This window comes from Protopterus annectens, chromosome 11.part0, assembly GCF_019279795.1.
Source record: "Protopterus annectens isolate FY-2018-M chromosome 11.part0, PAN1.0, whole genome shotgun sequence".
NCBI lineage: Eukaryota > Metazoa > Chordata > Ceratodontiformes > Protopteridae > Protopterus > Protopterus annectens.
In genome coordinates, this window is record NC_056745.1 from 1,342,127,012 (window position 1) to 1,342,151,996 (window position 24,985).

A 24,985-nucleotide genomic window follows, 5' to 3' on the forward strand; every position below is an offset into this window, starting at 1 on the left:
GCACAACTGCCTGCATGCAATTAGCAAGTGGGGAACACCAGTTGGTGCAGAAGCCATCACCTGATCATGAGCATCACCTACAAAATCAATGCTGCAACCTATTCAAACCAGCTTGATTCCTGTAGTGGAGGGAGAGAGAGAGGGAGAGAGAGAGAGAGAGAGAGAGAGAGAGAGAAAGAGAAATAACAAAAGAAAAGACAAAAATAATACTAAAAAACAAGGAAGACATCAACTGGAACAGAGAAGAGAGCATAATAATAAAACATGTATGTGAGACATGTCAGCATATAATTGAATGTAGTACTTGGTCTGTAATAATGGGATAGATGATTTTGAAAGATTTATATGTGGCATCAAGACTTGCTGTAATGATGTTCTGCAGAACAGCTCCTATGGAAATAGCATCTGGCCATGTGGAAAGTGTGCCATACCTGTCAACTGTGCAGATCTGCACAGAATGTCAAGATTTAAGCCTGTCACCTACTCAACATGGTATAAGGCCTGTCCATAGTACCACTACAGCCTACCTCTGCTTTACAGACACAGTAAACTGTCTCAAAAATGAAGGCCTGCAGGTGTCAACTCCTTTTCTGGATATTTCCAAAGCATTTGACACAGTCTTGCACTAAATTCTGCTAAATAAACTAAACCAATATCACCTATCGAATTCCACTCTTACCTGGTTCCAAAGCTACTTAACTGACAGGTACCAAGCTGTGAAATGGGAAAATTCTCTCTCCTCAGCTGCCTATAACTATAGGAGTCCCACAGAGTTCTATCTTAGGACCACTACTATTCACAGTCTTCACAAATTACCTCCATACCTCCACACAGCATGCATCTATCATTCAGTATGCAGATGATACTACCTTAATCTGTGCTGCACAAAACATTCACACTCTCTTGCAAACAACTCAACTAGCATTCTCTGATGTTGAAAACTACCTTACCAAAGCTCAGTTTATCCTCAATCCAAAGAAAACTCAGCTTATGATTATAATCAGTTCTAACAAAAACACTAACAGTCAATTCACTATCTACTTCACAAATGCTACTTCAGTCACTCCAGTGGCACATGCTAAGCTATTGAGAATAACCATAGACTCCCACTGAAAATTTGATAGTCATCTCAACTTAATTATTAAAAAAGTGCATGCACAGTGGTGCAGCGGTTAATGTTGTCGCCTCACAGCAAGAGGTTCTCTGGTTTGATTCTCGGCTGGGGTGCCTTCTGTATGGAGTTTGCATGTGCTCCCTGTGTTCGCGTGGGTTTCTTCTGGGTACTCCGGTTTCCTCCCACAGTCCAAAAACATGCATCTGGAGCATTTCTCCCCGGGCCTCCGCTGAAAACAGGCTCTGTGGAACCTAGTCGGACATTCCCGGTCAACAAATGTTAAATAAATAAAAATAAAATAAATAAATAAACATGCCAAACTGGGATCACTCTACCATATCAAACCATTTATTACCAACAACACAAGATCAGCCATTGCTCGCTCCCAACTTCTATCCACCCTACTCTATGCATCTCCCATTCTGACTAATCTCAACAAAACTGAACTAAGCAAAATGGAAGCCTGCTATAACAGAATTGCCTACTTTGCTGCAAATTGCTCATATAGAACTCATCACTGTGCTGCTTTGAGACAGCTCCACTGGCTTGAACTGCCCAACCTCCTAACTTACAATTAGCTTTGCCTCTGTCATTCTATCTATTACATCCCCAATAAGTGTCCTGCCCTAAAAAACTTAGTACATCACTCAGCTAAAAGGCCTCTTAGATCATCAAGCAAACCACTACTAGAAGTCACCAACAGCTACAATAGTTTGGGTGATACACTATATAGTAGTTCAGTGGCTAAATAATGAAACTCTGTCCCTACTAGCATTCAAAACACATCATCCAAAGCCTCCTTTACAGACCTCATTAGGCAACATCTCAAGCAAAGTTGGCAGTGCCATGACTGCTCCCCAGGCTAGTGAAAGTGAATAAGGTACACATATTAAACCTAGAGTAGTTGATAATAGTTTTCACTCTTACTCACAAACACTGGCTAATGTGCAGTGTATATACTGTACCTGTGTACTATGTATGTATTCTACCTATGTTCCCAATTTCAGCTGTACACGACAAATCTATTAATTAACTTTATTTTTAAATTAATATTTTGTTTGTTCTCGTCACTGTAACTGATGATGTGCTGCATACCACTGTAAAAACATGTCTATTGTAATTTGTGTGTATACCAATCATCTAAATATCTAAATGTATCTGTAATTTTTCTATGTGGAGCTTTTCTCCCCTGACCTCTGCTGAAAAGGGCTTTTTTGGCTCAGTCAGATACCCCTGGTTAACAAATGTAAAATAAATAAAATAAAATAAAAAAAATAATTATAACACACCTACCCATAATGCATGCTGTACATGTTCACTTATTTTTGCAGTTAACTGCACTGCATCACAGTGGTCACCATGGTGGAATATCTGAAGGGTATGTAAGAGTCCTGCAGTATAACTAACAACCTGCCAGTGCACGATGTGTGGACAGAGATGAACATAATGGTAGGACAAATGGCCTAAAGTAGGGACATGTCTGAAACATTACCCTTATACAGTGGCTACAACAGTGTATACACCACTATTACAATGGCAACTGTTCCTGAACTAAACAACGGCAAATCACAATACCACATTCCACACCTTTTACAACCTGTAATGTGATCCTAACATGAGCAATGAATGTGTAATATGGAATCCTATGTTAGGACAACAAATATGGGGAATACATACCTTAACAAACACTGGAAGCATATGTGTGCACACACTCCAAATAACATATTGTGGAAGCAGCTTTTGAGGCACTGACAGCATTCACTCTTCATGAGTCTGCACCTTCCATCAAGTACAGGTCCTCAATGTCACACAAGAAATGGTCTGCTGTCCAAGAAGTATTTCCATGACATTTGCCCACTCACCTGCAACAGAGTCAGCCATGGCTTGCACACATCTCACAAACCATGGAATGGACCCCATATCCAAAAGATAGCACTTAGGAGTGGGAGAAGTAGCCTTACCTCACCATTGTATATATCATGGCAAATAGTGAAGACAGTCATGTATGTGTGTATGAAGTATGGGACAACATTAATGTAGAAAATAAACAGATGCCCATCCAAGACAGATGACAACACATGTCGCAAACTGGTCATGGAGGCTGCCCAGAAACATGCAGCAACACTAAAGGGCTTGCAGGAATGTCTAGCAAGTACTGCCTGTGCAATACCTGTGTCAACAATCGCCTGGAATCTGCATAAGTGTGGCCGATGGGTTAGGGTAATCAGATGGAAGAGTTGTTCCACAGGAAACATCAACCAGGGCTCTCTACAGGTAGCATATGCATAACATCAAGTCTTCCAAAAGCATGTGTTGCAATGTGTAATGGTGTATTGAGAACAAGGATGAAACCTAAAGACAGTATTAATAAAGATACATGTAGTGCACAAGCAACACCTCACTCCACCTCAGGCCCACCATCCCCATTTTTACCTTGCTGGTTCCAGTGTACACCTTTAGGTTTGCTGTTCATTACTATGAATTATAGGTTCATAGGTTCATAGGTTAGTACTAGGCTAACTGCCCTTGTGAGCCATTGTAAGCCTAGCCCCAGTATCTTGTGAGACTCAAACCCTGCACCTTGTGTTTGTAAGGCAAACACCTTAACCATTAGGCCACCCTCCCAACCAACCATTAGGCCACCCTCCCAACCTGTGACATGGGGTTCTGAATTTCGAACACTGTAAAATAACATTGGTGTAGCCCATAGTTGTCAAGCATCTGCAATAAGGCTGAGGATGTGGAGAGGTGTCATCCTGAAACACAACAGTGAACTGAAGCACACATCTAAAGCTTGCAGTCAAGGTCATGAATTGTGCCAGACATAACCCTGACTCAACAGCAATAGTGAAAGCACTGTGTGACCTCCAAGGACTGTGCACATGAGCTGACCTTGCAAACCAGCAGAGTTGGGGGACATTTGTAGGATGGAGTGACCAAATAATGGCAAGTGAAGATGGGCCATGCTAGTATACCCCTTCCAGGAATAGTGACTGCTGTAGTTCACTTAACAGGTGCTGCAACCAACCATTGTGTTAAGGGTGTGCAGACTTATGCAACCCAAAAATTGTATGCATCTCATTCAACATCTGCATGACTAACACATTTGTTTGATACTGCATGTGACTGCACAGGTCATATGTCACATATCAGGTGTGTGTAATGTTAACATATGCAGTATTATGGCCCCATTGCATATCATGGAAGAGGCTGGCATGTCAACAGGGTGTGTAAACTCCTCATATCCACATTAAGCTTTGAAGGTTGTCAGTGTAATCAGATTTTATTGCTCATACATGCATTGCTGCTGATGAGATCTGCAAATCAGAGGTCAGGCATTCACTATTGACATCAGTCCTCTTATCATCCCAGGTATGTGTCAGACAAACCCATAGTGGCTGTGAGCACAGAGCAAACATAACTGCCACACATATATACATTCAGCAATGATGTATACACTCATGAGGTATGGTGTGCAGTACATGCCAGGGTGGTGTACAGGTGCACAGAAATACTGTGTACATGGTGCAGTGTATTCCAGGGGAAGGGCCATCACCTACTAACACAACTCATGCATCACAAAGATATATAATGTTGGTAACAGGGATTGACTATAGCTGCAGTGCATGTTGTTGAGTGCCATATGTCATGCATGTCGACAGATGGGTAATGAGAGGTCTATGTGTAATATCTTTATGCAACCTCACCTGTAAGTGTGTGTGTGTGTGTGTGTGTGTGTGTGTGTGTGTGTGTGTGTGTGTGTGTGTGTGTGTGTGTGTGTGTGTGTGAGTGTGTGTAGAGGTAAGCAATAATGTACAGGTCTTAAATTACATTTTTTTCCTTTCCCCTCACAGGTGGCGAGGTGAGTCAGGGTCCCTCCTGCAGACAAACTGATGTTAGTGTCTATAGAGACTCTGACAATGATGATAGGTATGGTGAGGCACAGGGAGGGTTGTTAGAGGCTGAAGCTATGCCATCAGTTGATATCCCACTTTTATCCACCCCATCCCTGCACACAGTCACAATACATACATACCCCTTCACCAGTGGCCATAGATGAGGGACAGTTGGCGGGTGGTGGCATGGAACAGGACAGTGTCGGGACTATGGCAAGTGTGTCTGTACACAGCAGCCATAGCCAGATGACCGGTGAGGTACCACATAGGCAGATGTACAGGGGTGCTCGTAGGAGGGTGCTGGCCATCATGGCCCTGGCAGAAGTGCAACAGCAGGTGTCACCAAACACATGTTTTGGGCCATCATGGAGGCACAGGCATGTATGGAACATTACACCAGATAGAGTCTGAGGCTCCAGAGGCCTACTCATTCTGCTGTACTTGACAACATACATGATCTTGCAGGTGCCCACCATTATTTTGCAGAGGTCCTGGATAGACTGTTGGGTGAGATGGTGGGAATCCTTGACCATGTGGTATCAGTGTTAGAACATGTGGTGGGAATAAAACATCAGACACATGGATGTTGGTCAGCAACACTAGCAAGTGGAGATCTACATGGACATGCAACAACTCACAGCCGCTCCCATAGTGACAGTGCCAGCACCAGCACTGCATGGGGGAGCTGTCTACACCACAATGCAGCAGGCCACGTGCATGTGGTCCTGGCTGGTCCCAACAGGGACCAGGATCCAGCAGACAGTTGTCATCATCGGAGAGAGTACCATATCTGGGCTTCTACCTGGTAGTGCCCGTGAAACTCCTGGCAGGCACAGTTCCCATGTCCGTGGCCAGACACGGTGAACTGCACACCCTGCCATGTATGGTCTGCAGCTGTCCAACAAAAACCTGTATAGGGCAGCCACATGGCAGAACTGTGTGCATACATAAACACATACATCACCAACACATCTAGGGCTCCTCCATATCTACACATACCACATCTGCACAGCCCAATTAATAAAGAATCCCCTAACACACACACACACATGATGTCAACCAAAATGCTCTGCATAGGCCTCTGGCAAACCCACAACACATCCTGTGCATATGATGATACCTGTGCCACATCCCTGTCATCCATACCATCGATGCCGGGACATGCAAATATGGTTCTGATGCACAGGGTGAATGTACTAAGGTTTAGCAATGTAATGCTGTTTAACATGCTTTCAGCTGAAATGTTTAATGCTTACATGTCAGGGTGTATAGCTGTCCAGCCATGATGCATTATAGCTGTTATTAACACTGACTTTGGTCTGCATAATGTATTTTGTTTGTGTTGCAGATGTCTATGTGTCAGCAGGATGTTGGTCTGCTGTCCTTTCCTACAAGGAGCGTGGCATTGTGATGACACATTGACTGTGTCATATCTTGGGTACAGCTGAACACAATGAACAGGTCTGTATAACAGTAACTGCATGTGCCACATGGCTGATAGGTCTGAGGGGTGTATACAGGTGAGTGCATGGCGGCTGATGTCAGCAGCACTTCTACACAGTGGACAATGGTAAGTGTACTGGTGGCACACACCAAATGTTTGTGAATAGCACACACAAACAGAGGCTTTGGTGTTGATGCAATATACGGAGAATACTGTACACATGGATGTACTTAATTTTGCAGTGAACTCATGTTGGTCTATGTAATTCCATCAAGACAAAATAGCCAAAATATCACATCAGTAAATTATCAGTCTGCTAGTTTAATGTCATTGACTATGCTCCTCTTCTCCAATGTAGTGCAATCCTGAAGTTGGTAAACATAGGTATGCTGGTGTGGGTGGCACAGCCCCCCCCACTTTAGTGGGTACGGGGTGGTGTAGAACCACACATAGTGTGATTAAAAACTACTTAAATTGTTAACATAAACTGTACAGTATAACAGCAGATTAAGCAGGGTGATACGCACAACAATTACCCAATGTGGGTGGCTGTGTCCACAACAAGTAAGAATTGTTATGGCTAGGCTTGTATAGGCCCTAGGCTGATAGCCTAGTACCAATCTATGAACCTATGAACAACCACACACAACTATATATACCAACTCCGTTATCACTGTACAGCTGTACAGTGGGTAAGAGGGCATTTACACATCTACTACTAGTTTTGATGGGACATATATTTTCTGCAAACTGAAGTATATCCCTTCACATACACACACACACACACACACACACACACACACACACACACACACACACACACTTACTTGGCAACACTGAGAGTAGAACCCCTACATAGGTATTTATTGCTACTAATGTGCTTGGCCTTAATTGCACACACCACAGAGCTTTTAGGATGAGGTGTGTCCCGTGTTTCTTGCTAAATGAAGAACATCACCAGGCCTTGTACATTATGGTAATGGGGGATATACTGGGTGTTAATGAACAATACATAATATGACATACTGTCATATATACATTGACAAACACATAACAGTCATAGACACATCTGACAGACCTGGGTTTAGCAGTTCTAACTACCTTGTCAGTCAGTCCATTCTGTTAAAGAGTATTTGCACACAGCACATGCACCATTGGGCTGGTTAGTGTAATCAATTACCTGTATGGTTGATGGTGACAGTGGTCCTCATACAGAGGACCTTGGGACATGTACTGGGGGTATCATGGTGTCAAGACAATATACTCAGCTTCCACAACCCACATTGGATATTGTACTCACTGAAACCCATGGTAATGCTCTGACATACCCACAATCACACATTGACCAGGACTGCAATACAACCCCTTGTCTATCTAATCAGTGCTACTACAGGGATATGCATTTATTGCACATACCACAGGAATAGTAGGGTGATGATTTGTCATGGCTCTCCTAATGTCAGCAATATCACTATCCCTTATAATGCAAGGCAAGGTTTATTGTATTTGGAGAATGTGGGCTCAGAATGCTGTCTCCTACAAATATACACACTCATACATATGCACGCAATTGCCAGGACTCAGAAGGTAACCACCACCTATCTACTCATTTGTAGAACAGTGAAATTTTGGTACTGCAAGCTCCAGGTAGCCCATAGGGTGAAGAGTGTAACAAGGTACATTTAATGTCAATTACAGCAGCAGCGATTTCTAAATAGTGCAATGGGGGTGTAGTGGGTGAGAAGGCCCTCAGGGTATTGTCAACTACAAGTTTGCAAACACACAGACACTGTTATTCTCAGTAATGCACACTGACACATTTGTCAGTACTGGGGTCCATAGGTGAAGGTGTTCCTAGGTATGTACCAGGCTAATGTCCATGGAGAGATGAGAAGAGTTGGCCATGTGGGTACACTAGTATCATGCCACCTGACATTTGTCAGCAGGCCATCTATCAACTGATGTCACTTGAGTGATCCCAAAGATGACAGTTAAATTTAACATCCAGTCATCTAGTTTTCTCTTGCAGAGGGCCAGTGAGGTGCTACAACTGGCATCTATGGAATATATATTACAGAACATGTTCAGTGTCTGTCTTGGAAACCTGTACCCAAGCATGTTCTGCTTACTGTGGTAGTGTAGTTGAGGTATCCATTGCATGTGGTGCATATAGGCGGGGTTTCCTAGCTGTGGCATTCATAACACAGCTGGGCAAAAATATCAGTGTCAGTCAGTCATAGATTGCCTGTAAGCAGCCAAGATGGATACCTGACATCTGCACATCTGTACAGAGGACAAACAGAAATTAGCTAGCCAACAGGTTATGCATTAGGATAAATGTTTTGATAGACATCTGACACTGATAGGTATGCCATTACTATGAGATATCCTAAACACACACTAGTCTACAGTTAATATCCACATATTAGATCAATATCCAGTAGGACATACTTAATAACATACAGTTCACACAACAAGAACACAGTAGTCAGTACTCAGAGTCCAGCTTTGCATGCAGGGGTGTATGGCTCCAGTACTACAATCTGCAATCTACTCTTACTTGGAAAAACACTCTTAACAGTAATACTGTAATGATGCAATACATACAAGTATGACTGCATATAACCTGGGATACTATCCATTTATGAAACACATACAAAGAGAAAAGATTGTTGCACTAGCCATGTATACTCAGGTGTCCCATACAATATACTCCTATACACCCCTTGCTACTGTAATGACAGCACATAGAAGCATGGTATGTACATGGAATTAAATACACTTATTAAAGATGACATTACCCTGCTATTTTATCAGACTGGAATGTGATCACTGGTTACCAGGGCTGAGCTATGCTTAGCACATGTAAGCATTGCTTAAATGTAAATGCTAAGTATTTGCACACTGCTAAGTAAAGCCTACACGGTATAAGGGCTTATTTGTTTAACCACACGTTAGCAAAGCTTACCATCATGCAAACCTATGCAAACCCACTTAAAACTGCTCAAAACTGCCTTAACCACTCTGTATCCAACAATTCTTGTTCTGCCTAGAAACAAAATAAACAATCCTTGTAGGTCTTGAACCCAGGACCCTGTACATTATAGTCACAGCAGTTAACCACTAAGCCATCAGAGCTGTGAAAACATTGCTTGTTTTTTCAAATATATCATTCAGTACACATACTGAATAGTAATGAACAACTGCTTGGACTACTATAATTGCTTAGTACTTGTAAGTGAAAATAGTGTTGAATCAGTCATGTTTTAATATCTAAATATACACATATCAGATAAATATGGTGGGATACATCTGGGAAGGTATAAACAGCACTCATGTTTACACCTAACAAGGATATGTACCACACAAATCACAGTAATGATCCTGTTGAATCCAGCAGAAATATGACCAATAAACGTGGACAGTCAGTCACAATCTGGTCAGTCCTGAGGTATACACAGAACTCCTTCGAGCAAGACGTGTGGACCAAGCCTGACAAAGTAGATGTTTACAGCCATGTAAATGGGGATATCACACAAATACCGGAATAGATAAGCTTACACAGTTGATGCATTTACACACTCCTGTCTGTCCTAACACATATTAACCAGAGGAGCAGAGGTCCCAAGCCACATACTTCCCACTAGTTAGTGACATACATCTTCACAGAATCCCACTGCTTTGTCAGAAATACACAACTTGTATGGTAGCCAAGCAACAGTACTTCTGACAAATATCTGGAAATAACATCACACTAGGTAAATACACTGAGCTGCTAGGCATGTCACAAAACACTGTGCAAACTACAGGCAGACTGCCACAACACTGACCCAAGTTTCCTATGGAGGAATACACATGTACTTGCAAATATAGCAGGCACTAGAGGCATGTAACAGCACAGATAACAGGCACCAGTGTGAAAGTGCATACCCACAACCAATCTGAACACAGTCACATTATGGTAAGCCTAAATAATATTACAGTATATGTACTGTGTGAAAAATACTACCGTCATATGAGCCATTCACACAGTAACCCTACATATACTGGGCCAATACACAGTGTAGTCTGATGCCTGACTGTGGTATGGGACATGTGTCAGTCTGGCCATACAAATATGTATGCTGATAGGGTACCATAAACTGGTGCAGCATGCAACGTCAGATAGAACAGGACCAAGAACAATGACATCTGCCACAGTCTGTACACAGGACAAGTAACATATTCACAATACACACTCTGTCAACAATCAGCATAAGTACACAGACCTCACTACTGTACACACTGCAACAGAATGTCCAGGTTTTGTCCTCAAATATAAGGCCTACTATACATAACATGTCTAGCAGTCTGATATCTCACTGGCTTATCAGGTATGATGTCAGTAAATAATGATATACTGTACATTTGCACCTCTTACTGCATGACATATGGACAAAAGGTGAGAGACTTGGGGAACAGAGGCACAAACACGGGCCAATATTGACATGTTTCTGTGATAAACTCATGCATTTACTGTTGTAACAGGGTTTGTTGTGACATATGTCTTCTGAGTGATATGAAGTCAGTAACTCAGATGGCTGTCAACATGTACCGACTGCAATCATCAGAGTATGCTACCGCATTTATAAAGATAGGAAATGTGCGAGTAACACACCACATTTAAGACTCCAAACTCTGGCCAGTCTGCAGATAGCCCTACAGGTGAGAATTTCCTCAACCACATACCACTGTCATGCCAGACATTAAATCATGTAGAACAGCCATATCCACACAAACCCTGCTATACCAACATTACTTCAAATGTAGAACAGCAATACTTACATTCTGTCCCATGTCTGACCTGTCTCCACAGTGTATGTTGTAAGAGATATTTCCAACTACCTTCTGTGATGTTGTTTGTCAGACACCCACATGAAGTCCTGCTCACAGTGAAGGAAAAGGGCCAACACCCACATGAAGTGCTTAGTTATAGGAGAGTGTTTCCATGCAATTGGCCGTAGGAATCATACCACAGCTATTCCACATGCAATTAACAAGTGGGTGGGGCTGCAATTTGTGCACAGGACATCAACTGATCATGAGCATTACTTACAAAACTCAAGCTGCTGCCTATGCAAAACAGATCTATTTTTCCACATCCACCAGAGAGGGAGAGAGAGAGAGAGAGAGAGAGAGAGAGAGAGAGAGAGAGACAAAGTAATAAAGGAAGGGAGCAAGAGTGTAAGAGCCAAGCGTGTTTGTGTATGATGCGTGGGTGGAGAGTGGTCGCTGGGGTATGATCTCTGGGTGGAGAGTGGTATCTGGGTATTATAACAGTTGCCTATATTGTTTACTAATCCTTACTGTCACATAGTAATTGCACATGGCTGTACACATTCATGGCTTAGGATTGTCTACAACAACCTCTACAGTGTTTGAAAACTGTTGGCCTTGTAATGTGGAGATTGGGACATATAAGTCCTCAATATAATGATGTAGCAAAACCCATGCTGCAACGGATCCTGTCATTATACAATCACCCCAACAGGAACTGACACACGCACAAACACATACTTACCAGTACTGAGTTTTAAACCACTACTTATGTATTGTTATTACACTGTTACACGGTTATTGCATGCACCACGAAGCTTACATATTGCAGAGGTATCCAAAGGTATCTTTGAAGGTGAGTGACATCAGCAACAGTACTAAAGGAGGGCTAAGGGAAGTGTAGTAAGTGTGAATGTCCACAAAATCAGGTGTCAACCAAAACACACACACACACACACACACACACACACACACTTTCTCAGAGAAACACACATTATCACAGTTGTCAGGAACAGGATTAGAACTCCTGCCTAACTAGTTTGCTATACTACAGTATTATGCAGTTATCACAAGTGCCACACAGCTTCTATGGCTGACATCTGGCCAAAGGGTTATTTCAAGGTGAATGACATCAGCAAGCATGCTAAAGTAGGTCAATGGGAGGTGTAGTGATTGTGAATGGCTTCAAAATCATCAATTTCCACACACACACACACACACACACACACACACACACACACACACACACACACACACACACACACACACACACACACTTGCCAGTACTGAGATGCATAGGTTCATTGCTTCACAGGTGTGTAGTAAGTGAATGAGCCTGAAGGCTGTACAAGACTAGGCAAAGGGAATACCTTGGCATCAGGCCACATGACAATAGTCTCCAGGCTCAGGGGTGGTCCCCAGGGGTGGGTATTGTATTCACCAGCCACTCATCTGGGTTACTAGTGTGCATGGCCAGTGATGTGCACTGCTTCCCATGTATGTGATCTATATTCCATAAAATGGACAGTGTCTGGGTTGTGTACATGTCTCACACACATGTTCTTTGACATGTGGAAGTGTATTTGAGGTCTCTGGGGCATGTTGTCTGGACAGATTGTTATCTTCTGATGTAGCATTCCTGACCTCATTTGGTGAGACCTGGCTGTGTAACTGAGGTTGTGCTTGCACCTACATTGACAGCATGATACAGGTATTCAGTGGAGTTAGTGGCATCTGTCCATTCAGGGAATGTGTTTAAGGCATGGTATTCCCTTTGTGAGTTATGTTTACATATTCTACAGTTGTTGCAGCGTGTAGTGGAGAACATAGCAAAAGGGCCACTGTAAGCATTTATTTGCCTACTGCGAGGATGGAACAGGGTGCCATGTCCTTTTACTTGCTGGATAACACACACTAAGTCAGGAGATGTAACACATTAAAGTACTTTCTGATGTCAGTGGTACTGTTGTCGTCAACAGGCATGTAGTCCACTGCAATCACACCGTGGCTATTATCTGTGAGGTAATATGCAGAGAGCTACCAATACAGTGGTTGTTGCCTAGCCAAGTGTTTTTGTGTATGAGATGTGGGTGGAGAGTGTTCTCTGAGTAATAGAAAGGTTGCCTATATTGTTCACCAATCCATAATGTCACATGTAGGGCTATGGATTGTCTACACCAACCTTTCCGGTGTTTGACATCTGTTGTCCTTGTAAGGTAGACATTGTGACATATACTAGACCCGCAACATAATAATTTAGCAAACCCACCTCACAATGGATCCTATTATTACACAATCACAACAACCTCCACACAGGATACTGATGACAGACACACATACACACATGCCAGTACTGAAATTCAAACCCCTACCTAGCTATGTATTTCTAATTTAGTGGACCACATTTATTTCATGTGCCATGGAGCTTACAAAATGGATGTTGTCCCAAGATGCTTCTAAGGTGAGTTGCATCATCAGCCCTTGTAAATACTGGCATTGAGTGATGCACTGGGTAGGAGATCACAAAAATAATTTTACCTTACACACACATTTTCCAGGGGTGAGGTTCAACCCTCTATCTAACAATCTTTAAGGACCATTATAGTTACACATTTACCACATGCACCACTGACCTGATACGGTTTAGGGTTGGAAACAACTACCTCTAAGATGGATGATATCTGCAAGACTGCTAAAGTCAGGCTCTAAGATGTGTACCGGGTGTAAATGGGGCCAACATTTTTGGGGTACAGACATGCATATGTACACACACAAACACTTGCCACAATTGAGATTCAAACCCATACCTACATAGTTACTGCTACTTCATTATTCTGCATTTATAGCAAATGCCACAGAGCTTACATGTTGGAGAGCTCTCCACAGATATATTTGAAGGTGACTAACATCAGTAGCAGTGCTAAAGGACAGGTAAGGGGAGAGTAGTAAGTGTGAATGTCCATAAAATCAGGTATCATCAAAGACACACACTCTCTCACACAAACACACACACTTTCACAGTTGCCACATCTGGGATTAAAACTCCTACCCAGCTAGCCTGTTACACTACAATACTACACAGTTTTTGCAAGCTCCATGGAGATTATTGGGCTGACACTTGTCCAAAGGGTAATTTCAAGGTGATTGACATCAGCAGGCTTGCTAAAGTAGGGAAATGAGAGGTTTACGCACACAGACACACACACACACACACACACACACACACACACACACACACACACACACACACACACACACACACACATATATATATATCTATATATATATATATATATACACACACACACACACACACACACACACACACACACACACACACACACACACAGACATACACACATGCACACGCACACATACACATACACACGCACACACACACACACGCACACACACACACACACGCGCACACACACACACACACACACACACACACACACACACACACACACACACACACACACACACACACACACACACACACACACACACACACACACACACACCCACACACCCACACACCCACACACACACACACACACACACACACACACACACACACACACTCACACAGAGTTGCCAGGTTTGGAATTAGAGCTCCTACCTAACTATTTTTTACACTATGGTATTACACACGTATGGCAAGCGTCACAAAGTGTATAGGCCTGACATTTGGCCAGAGGGTTATTTCAAGGTGACTGACATCAGCAGGAGTGCTAACATGGGCAATGGGATGTGCAGTGTGTGTGAATGGCCATAAACCATTCCTCTGGAAACACACACACTCAGTCACACACAACTTTACATTCGACAGGACTGGGTATACAAATGTTAGATGAATACTCATTTGTACTATTGTGTTACACAATTATCACAAGCACCGCAGACACTATAGGGCTGAGGGCTACCAAAAGCAATGTCTACAGTGACTGGCATCAGCATATTGTGTGATATTAGCCATTTGGATGTGTGGTGGATTGGACAGGCCTCATGATGGCAATCTCTTTGTCACTGTCTGCCTTTCTCTTTCCCACATCTCTGTGTGTGTATGTTTGACATATTATAGTGTGTTGGCCTTGGGTATGTGTGAGTATTCCTATCCTATGTGTGTGTAAAGCCTGAATGGTGGACAATGTGGTGTGTGTGCACAAACATCTGCGACTGACAGATTATATATATATATATATATATATATATATATATATATATATATATATATATATATATATATATATATATATATATAGTCCACTGTTGTTGTCAGACATGGGCTTCCTTTCTCTAAGTGTAAGAGTATGCCCAGTATGACCTTCTGTATTGAGTGTGTGGATCCATTCCAGGTAGGATGTACTCCAGTCCAGGATTTGGTGTTCCACACCTACAGCTAGCAGCCTGTTTCTGCAGGATATCTGTAGACAGGTTGACAATATGGAGTCACAATGGGTGACAGATAGTGGGATACTGTAACTATTGTGTCTGTGCTGTTTGTGTTACATGGTTGATGTTAGCAGAGATATTCAGACATATGTACTATTTTACACTGTGATGTATTGTGTCATCAACTATGGATAGATATACTTATTCACTCACAGTTATTTTCTTGGAAATACAAGATGAATAAAGCTGTGTCCAGTATTGTGGTCTGCAGCCTACATATTCTTGCACACTCATGCCATTCTGGAGGGGTAGCTGCAGACACTTGCTGATGGGTCTGTGTAAATGGTCCAGCACCTTGGTACTGTGGTGGCTAAGTATCTCCTGCTTGTACATATATTGATGTAACAGAATGGCAATATCCTGCTGTGGCCATACCGCTCAGCTGTACAAATTCACTCAGGTTACCCAGAGGCAGGGCTCAAATATCTGGTCAGTTACCTTCACATTGTGGTTTACAAGCAGGTTTGTAGCCACCCATTACTGGGTTTGTAGACAGGGGTAGTATGGGCCCACATCAGAGTTTCAGACTTCACACACTCCATGACGTCCATGCTTCTACTCCCCCCACTCTGTTATTCTATCCTCTTCCTAACATTATGCGAGTGATATCTGAAAAGTATCCATATAGTTGTCCCATCATCAAAGCAGTATTTAGGGGATGGTCCACAGTTTATGCAGTAGGACATGGTGGGCATCGTACTGGGATTTGTCAACATGGCCTTGCATTTGTGTTCTGTTGACTGTGTTATGTTGTTAGTAGGGACCTCATGAGATAACCTACATTGGCAGTACAGGTGAGGCACAGGCCTCTGACAGAGGACTGTAGGGCATTTGGTAGTGATGCAGGCCATCTGTAGCAGGCCAGTGCATTCTGTCACTCTTGTTCCACATTCCCAGGCTGCAAGCCAGTGGATTTCCCTGTGGTGAAAGGATAATTGTGGGAGGTGTTGATGGCAATATTTTCTGTCCATATTAATCCATTGGTATGGATGCAGACATGGTGCTGCTTACAGCTAGGGATACACCTGCATGGGACACCTCTTCAGCATGCTGCATTCTGTGGGTATTCCAATACAGAAGTGGGGTCATTCTGTACACATTCCCAACAGCAAGAATATGACCTGTGATAAACCTGTGTCTGATGGTGGGGTGAGTGGAGTGCATGCATGATATGGAAGCTTCTTGCAGCTGACTCACAGATAAACGTGGGACATTCCCCTTATGCTGCCTTGTGCAGGGACATAGGCAGTCTCTCATTACTGCATAACTGTGCCTTTTGTGGTCTGCCAATGATTGGCCAGATGACATCAGTATTCCATAATACACAGACAATTAATGTGCTGCTAACCTGTATATACAATTCCAAAGTTGTGTGGAGTTGACAGTTACATTTTATGCACTCTGTCTAGGGTACTTCCACCTGTGTACTGTGTGTATGTCTGGGCCCACATTCATGGCATGTCCATCTTTCAGAAGGTGACAGATATTGACATCTGGACGGTGAGTATGGACGACTACTGACATGGGTATTGCTGAGATGCATTGTGGTTGGCACTGCAGTTGTTGGAGCATGGCCTTGTCATCTACAGTACTGCCCATAGGACACTGAGACACAACCCTCCATGTCTACATGCTGACCACTTTCAGACAATATTGAACACACAGCAACCTAATACATGGACCCCTGCATATTGTACACATGCAACAATCTATCCTGTAAATTTGGCCAGCTCAGGTAATCTGTGCTCCATTGTTATTAAACACACACATACATGTTACCGCATTTCTACATAGGATTGTGGGGGGACACCTGACAACTGTAAACATTTGCTATGACTGTACTGGTATTTCAGGTACTCTGTTGGCTTCCATTTCATTTTGTATTCTGACCTGTCATGCAGACTCGAAGCATATCAGTAGAGTACAGATCTTAGGTTTTATTGGCCTACATTTCAGTTTCAAACTTCTTACCCTTCAGAACTAATGTCCAACTGCCTGACCTGTTGTATTCTGTCTGTGTAGGTCTGGAGGGGGGATGTTCTCCATTGCCATCAATTGGAAGCCTTAACACAGTCTTTCTTTGTGGTCATCTACACCTGTCTTGCTGGCTGAGGTTGGTGTTGGGTATGTTAACCTCATTGACATGCATGTGTGTGTCCTATGGACACACATTTGGGCCACCACATGTACTACAGTGGGATTGTCACCTTGTTACGTACTGCCTACTTTGTTAACACCAGTATTTGTTATGGATTTCATGCTGCCCATATAGGTGTCCACTACCTGCTGCCATCCCATTCAGCCACTTGATTCCCTTGCATGCTCACAATCATACCATAGCTACAACTAGCAGAACATACTACTCCATTCAGCAATTGATAGGAAAAGTGACTTACCTTGGGGCTGTGCCAGTATTGAGGATGGTGCTGGAGGGCTGACTATGTCAGATGCGCAGAGTACACTCCCTATACATGGTAAAGCAGAGGTAGTGTCATGTTTGGCATCCCTTTTACTGTATGTGTGAGTCAGAGAGAGGTGTCCTTCCCCTGGGTCCCTACTGTGTCATTGTATATGCTATGCATTGCCTCTTTGGCAAAGCCTGGGCATACTGGGCATTATAAGCCTAGCCCAAAGTTATGTGGCTATGCCACCCCTTATAGTAGAAATACGAGATGATTCCTGGGTAAAACCACGATCTCCCCATCCACACCGGTCAAGATTTCTCTTAGCAGCCAGCGCGGCTGCCTCTGACCGGACCGGGGGATTATATTCCACAGCAGTCTTTCTTGGGGTTATCCATCCCTCCAGCCCTCCCTATTTATATCCATGCTTTAATTTAAGTGTTAAGTTCTTGCTCTTTTGGTTTTTTGGGTTTTTGGAGGTTGGATTGTCCACGGGTTGGTCATGGCCTTGTATGTCAGGCAGGGGTCACCTCTGAGCAGACAGTATGCAACTGAATAGAGTTGAGTTTCTTCAGTCTGGCAGCATATGACAGGTTTTGGGAGTCCTTTATCTTTTTTTGAGGAACTTTGGGGTCTCTCCACTTCAAGGCAGGCAGTGGGTGAGATACATCCCGGGCATTGGGGGCATTGTCTGATAAGTGTCTCTGAAGTGAAGAGAGTAGGGGACACAATGACCTCACTTGATTGATGTGTGAGATCCCATGATCAGGTGGGTGGGCAATGTAGTTTCACTCCACACCACTTTGTGGTGTCAAAGTGTCCAGGCAGGGTCCTGCTGGGTCCCCAGGTCCCCTGATAACCTCTTCTGTGGCTGTGGTTAGTGGGTAGCTTGGGGTTGGGGGGGCTTCATTTTACCTTTATTTTTTTTGCTCTCTATTTTTTTTTTCTGGCACCCAGCTCAAGCTTCCGTGAGACCCTCTGAAGGATGTTTGTGTTGTCTGTGTCCGATGTCTGTGTCCGCACCCAGTCACACACTATCCGCAAACTTTGTGAGCTATAGTCCTCCTCCTGAGAGAACTTTGTGAGCCAAGTAGATGCTATGAATGCCAAGGGCATGGACTGAGCCAAATGCTTGCCTACTTGTAACCCTGTGGGACTCCTTTTTGCTTACCTCCTAGCTGTCCTTGCAGCTCCCCAGTAGGCACATTCTGACATATCTTGTCTTTAGCCAGTTTTTAACAAGCGTGCCTGTTGAGTGGGGGGTTGTAAGGTTAAAGCTAAAGTAGGTGCAAAGGCCTTTGTGCTTTGTATTGTGTGTGCAAGGCTGTATGGACTGCCTTTCCCTCATTGCACTGTCTTTCAAGATCAAGCAAAGACAAAACAAGTTCAAGCTAAACAAACTGGTGCAAGTCCTGCAAGTCCCTTGCTGCCTTGTGTGGTATGGTTGCTTATGATCCTCTCCATGTCTTTTGCAGACCAGGCTTGTTAAGCTTAGAGGGATAGACCCAGCTTAGGCAGCTTGTGGCGATGGGGCCAGGGTCCGTGTGCATACTCCTTTTTGTGGCGTGGGACCACAGTTGCGGCGGGGATTAAAGGTAAGCATATGTCATGGTAAAGTCATGGTTTATTAAACAGCTGCCTTATGTGCGAGACACAGTCTTCACCATTGATTTCACCATCCACTGTGAGTTTTTCCATCCGGTCCCATTGATAGTGTGTTTTTAGATTTAGAGAGTTTTTCATTTGGAGATTACAGCTCCTTTTGCCTCCTTCTGCCTACATGGGCAGGCTCAGGTTGTTCCTCCTCTGAGTCCCTCTATGCCTGTGATGGCCTTGGCAATGGTGTGGGGGGGTGGGCTGTGTGGCCTTTCCCCATGCTGTTCCTGCTGCAGCTGTTTTCACAGGATCATATTGTGTAGCATGGCACATACAATGAACATTTGTGTACATGTAGCTGGAGAGTACTGCAAGGCTCCACTGGATATGTCCAGGCAGCGGAACCATAATTTGAGCATCCCAAACACATGCTCTATTATGATTCTGGTTTGTGCATTTGCCTTATTATGGAGTTCATGTTCAGGTGTGTGTGCATTTCTAATGGGTGTCATCACCCATGGCTCCAGTGTGTAACCAGCATCCCCCACTAGGTGGCCATGTGGGATGTCCCCACAGTCAAATGTCTGGTACAGCTGTGTCATATGCCAGATGCGGAAGTCGTGATAGCTTCCAGAATTGCTAGCATACACATTCAGGATAATGCCCTGGGCATCGCACATGACCTGGCAGTTGATGGAGAAGAAGCCCTTGTGGTTTATGTAGACCCTACCTGGCTCACCAGGTGGTGCTTTAATGTGTATGTGCATGCAGTCTATAGCACCCACTACCTCAGGGTATTCTGCTATTTGGTGGAAGAGACGCATATTGCTGGTCAATGCCTCATGGGTGTTGAGGAAATATATGTGCTCACCGGCATGTGCTGATATGGCATCCAGGAACTGGTGGAGTACCCTGGATGCTGATGCCTGTGAGATCCCCATGATATCCCCAGTTGGCATTTGGAAGGTACCTGTGGCTAGTATTCTTAAGCCTACCCATACCTTGGTATCCACTGCGATGGGTTCCCCTCTGTTGGTTCTGTGTGTGAGGTGCGGCCGGCACAGCTCAAATATTTGCTGTAGAATGTCCTTGTCCACCCTATAGTGCTCCACTATCTCCAGCTCATGTAGCTCCTGGTAGGTTACCCTGGATCTGTGCACTCTTCTCCTCTTCCTCACTGTGGGTTGGTTGTCAGCATTCATATCCTCACCACCCTCAGTCTCATCCACATATTGATGTATGAGTGCAACAGCAGCCCCTATCATTTTGTTAGTTTTGTCAGGTAAAATTTCTCCATTTGAGTACACCGGTGGTGTAGAGTTTGTGGGAAACACCAGAGGGGAAGGTGTTTGCATAGTTTATAGTAGTGTTCTGGGCTGGGCTGGGTTGCTGCCTGTGTGATTGGCTGATTCTGATACATTTCACCTGCCAGCTATGCCAGTTCTCCTTGATTGCCTTTCTATTGCTGTTTTCCCTTTCCATTGCTTTCCCGTTTAAGCCCCGAGGCACGCCTCGTATACCCAGTGCTCAGATGTGAATGGAGCTGCTATTTCCTGTGGGTTTTTTTTTTTGTTTAAAACCCGGTGCACAGCGTGCACACCCATTTAGGCAGTGTAAACACTGCTAGGCAGCCTCGGACACACACCCCCTTCCTTAGCTGTGCTTAGCTAAGGGCAAACATGGGCCACAGAGCTCCAATAAGCTTACAGCATGCATGACACTTCCCCTTATGAGGTCATCCATCTCTTATGCTTATACCATGGTGTTGCTGCACCTACACGGTTGGGTGGAAGCTAACACTAAGAGGAAATCTGTGATTCAGTATCAGTCCCATCATTTACATAAAACAGAATGCTAATTCATAGTTACTACACTCACACCGAGCCTTCCCCTTTAGCAACCACTATTCCCTGGTATTGTTGTCTTATGCATGCCATTGACTATCATGGCAAAATGCTGATTTGGGTTTAAAAGATTTTTTCTAACTTTTTTCATATTTCCGTGACAATCCTATTTGCGTACCACTGCCCTACACTTAAACGGTTGAAATCGGCCAAAAAAAAAAAGTTATTTTTTATAATTTTGCAACTATTTCCTATGCCAATGTCCATATACTTGGCCATTGGCATGCCTATTGCATTGAATACATTCCTTCTTTGGTGCTGTCATGTCTCCGTTTTGTAATTTGCAGAAATGTGTTCGGTTAGTAACCGAATACATTTCTGCAGGTTACACTATTCCTGCACAGATGCCTGCCTGCTTCCTGGATCGCTAATTCACCTCATTTGCATGGTTTTTACCAGAAAATTGTGCAATTAGCAAATAGCAATGGTGTCCATGCAGGAATAGTGTAGGAGCTCTTGTTCACGTCCCAGGAGCTCGTTCCTGGATCGTTTGTCGGCCATATTGCCTGCAGAAGCTCGTGCACTATTCCTGTACTCCATGCAGAGCTTGCTGAATCCCGGGGATAGTCTGTTACCAAGTTCCTCCTCAAGTCTAACTTGTAGACCAAGGTCCATTCACCCTAATTTGTGCACCTCAGCTTTAAATTAAGAAGCTAAGAAGCAAAAATAAATAAATAAATAAATAAATTGTGTTCTCCAATAACTCCATCTTGAGGAGCTAGGTTCATTCTCAATGATATGAGCCCTTCAACTCTAAGTTGGGGAGCAAACAAAAATTGCCTTCCCTTACTTAAAGCTCTTTCTTGTAAAACACTGTAACAAACTCCTTGCTACATCTTGCACTGCAGATAAAGTGCTAACATGCTTCATCATTGCCCTCAAATAAGATATCAGCATTCATTTCTGAATGCCAGTAGTGCAATTCTGACTGATTCTTATCTCATGATAATACCCTCTAATGTTTTGAATTCCATAGTGGCTGCTGCCCTTTGCCCACCCTAACTGCTCCTGTAAGCACAGCAATAAATTTGAAACAGAAATAGTTCCAGCTTTGATGGCATAAAGAGACAAAGCCCTTACAATTACCCAGGTGACCAAGCTTCAATACCTGCTTGGGCACTGGCTTTAGCTGGCAGAAGGAAAAGGAGGTATGATGCACATGTGCGTCTCACTTCTTTTCAGGGGAGATTGTGGGATACATGCCTGAGGCAGTTGTTCCCATTGTAGAATCTCTGGTGCAGACTAAAGCCCCATGGTTGCACTGGCTTCAAGAGGAGCAGGGCAGTCCTGAAGTATCATTCACTTGGTGAAGTGAATGACAGTCTCTCTCAGGTGCTCACTGTATGGCAGATCCTGGGGTCTACAACTGGTCATGTGCAGTGAGAGTTAGGACCCTAAAATAAAAACACCCTGACCATGGATAGTGATGGCTTCACTCTTCACTGCTGAGCTCTCAACTCTAGGAGGAAGAAGTTGTCATGGGGCTCTCACCTCCAGGGTGAGCAAATAAGCTGCATTGAGCAAGTAGAGGGTGGGGACCCCCATGATCACTGAGGCAAGATAAAAAAAAAAATCAGTCCTTGTCTGAAATGTTTCTGATTACCGTTCATGCAGAATGTACCATCCTCTGACCTGCATCTGATATATTGCTTTGCCTTTTTATTACCTTTCATGCAGAATGTGTCCTTTGAACATGCATATGATGTATTACTGTGTCTTTATATTACCTTTTTTATAGAATATGCCATTCTCTGAACGTGCATGTGATGTATTACTCTGTCTTTATTATATTTCATGTAGAGTTTCCTTGTATGACCTACATCTGATGTATTACTCTGTCCTCATATTACCTTTCATGTAGAATGTGCCCTCCTCTAAACATGCATCTTATCTATTACTCTGACTTTATAAATGCACACCGCATTGATGGTTACAAAACTTTACTGATGTTAGAAATTCCCGAACAGCACAGTGAGCTTCAGAAAGCACTGTTTCTGCTTTAACAGAAATAAGCAAGTCATTTCCCAAAGATCACTCTGAGGAAACAGAGGACATCTTGAAAATTAGTAAGACTTCCCAGTACTGTGAGAAAGAAAATAGATTAAGAGTAGCATCACTTATTAACTCATACATCACGTTCACCATTCAGCAAGCACAGCTGGCAGATTTGATTACGTAGAGAGCTGACTGCATCGTACAATTGCATTATTAGTTGAGAAACGCATTTAGTATGACATACTAACCCTCCAAACTTGAATCGAGCCTTCATTTTTGACTTTAATAAAACTAGCACTTTACTAATTACACATATTCCTGAAAATTAAAGTAAGTGCACATTACACATATAACAGGAAAGGATCTTTGATTTTTCAGTCTGTTATCTTAATCATGCATAAGCTGAATTAACCTTGTAAGTGTTTACTACAAGAGGTTTCTTCATCCACCAACTCCCTGGTATTCCCTTCTACCATGACTACTACTGCAGAAGGTTTTTATTTTAACCCTATTTTTATGGATTGTTAGCCCAAAGTGAGAGCTGTATCACTCATTCAGTCTTCTGTTAAAATCAAGGGATTTAAGTGAAGCTTTGTACCATTTATAGAATTCAATAAGCAAACCATCCAAACCTCCATGTTATTGTTTTTCTTTTATTATTATTTTTTACTGTCATTATTAGATATTAAGTCGAGCAGAAATAAATGTCTTATGTCTTCATGGGATAAACTTATTCTGTCAAAAATATTCCAATGACCTGGAGCTGCTCGACATTTTGGAGTCTTGCCAGAGGCCCAGAGTGTGTCTGCTGAAATCCAAGGCATCCAAGGCTAAAAACAAGAAAATAAGTCTATTTTGTGATACTTGTGCACTTTGTAGACTGTATTTCATCTAACTGATGTATTATTTCTGCATTTTGCTGTTTGTGACTCTGTATCATTTTCTGCACTAGATTGCAATTGCACTGTTAGCCTAGATAGCACAGTGTAGATTCAGATCTGTTCAATCTAGCCTGTTATTGAAACACTTGAGCACTAAACTAGCAATCTTACATTAAGAAGGGCTCCCCTACATCCTTGTGTCAGTAGAGTGTAGATCCAGCCTTATCTGAGCTGGAGATTGCTGGACAAATGTTTATTGTGTGCTTTACTATTGGTAGATTAGCTTGAAAGTGTCTGTATTTAAATCTCACATTTACGCATTGCTGCACATCACAAAACGGGCTTTAGCAATGTCCTGTATAGACACAAACACCTCAAAACACAATTTTTCCCTAGATATCTGCTAGTGGAACCCTCCCAAGCTTCCCTGATGCACTACAGGCAACTCATTTACACCCTGAGTAGCATTGCCACACTTACCAT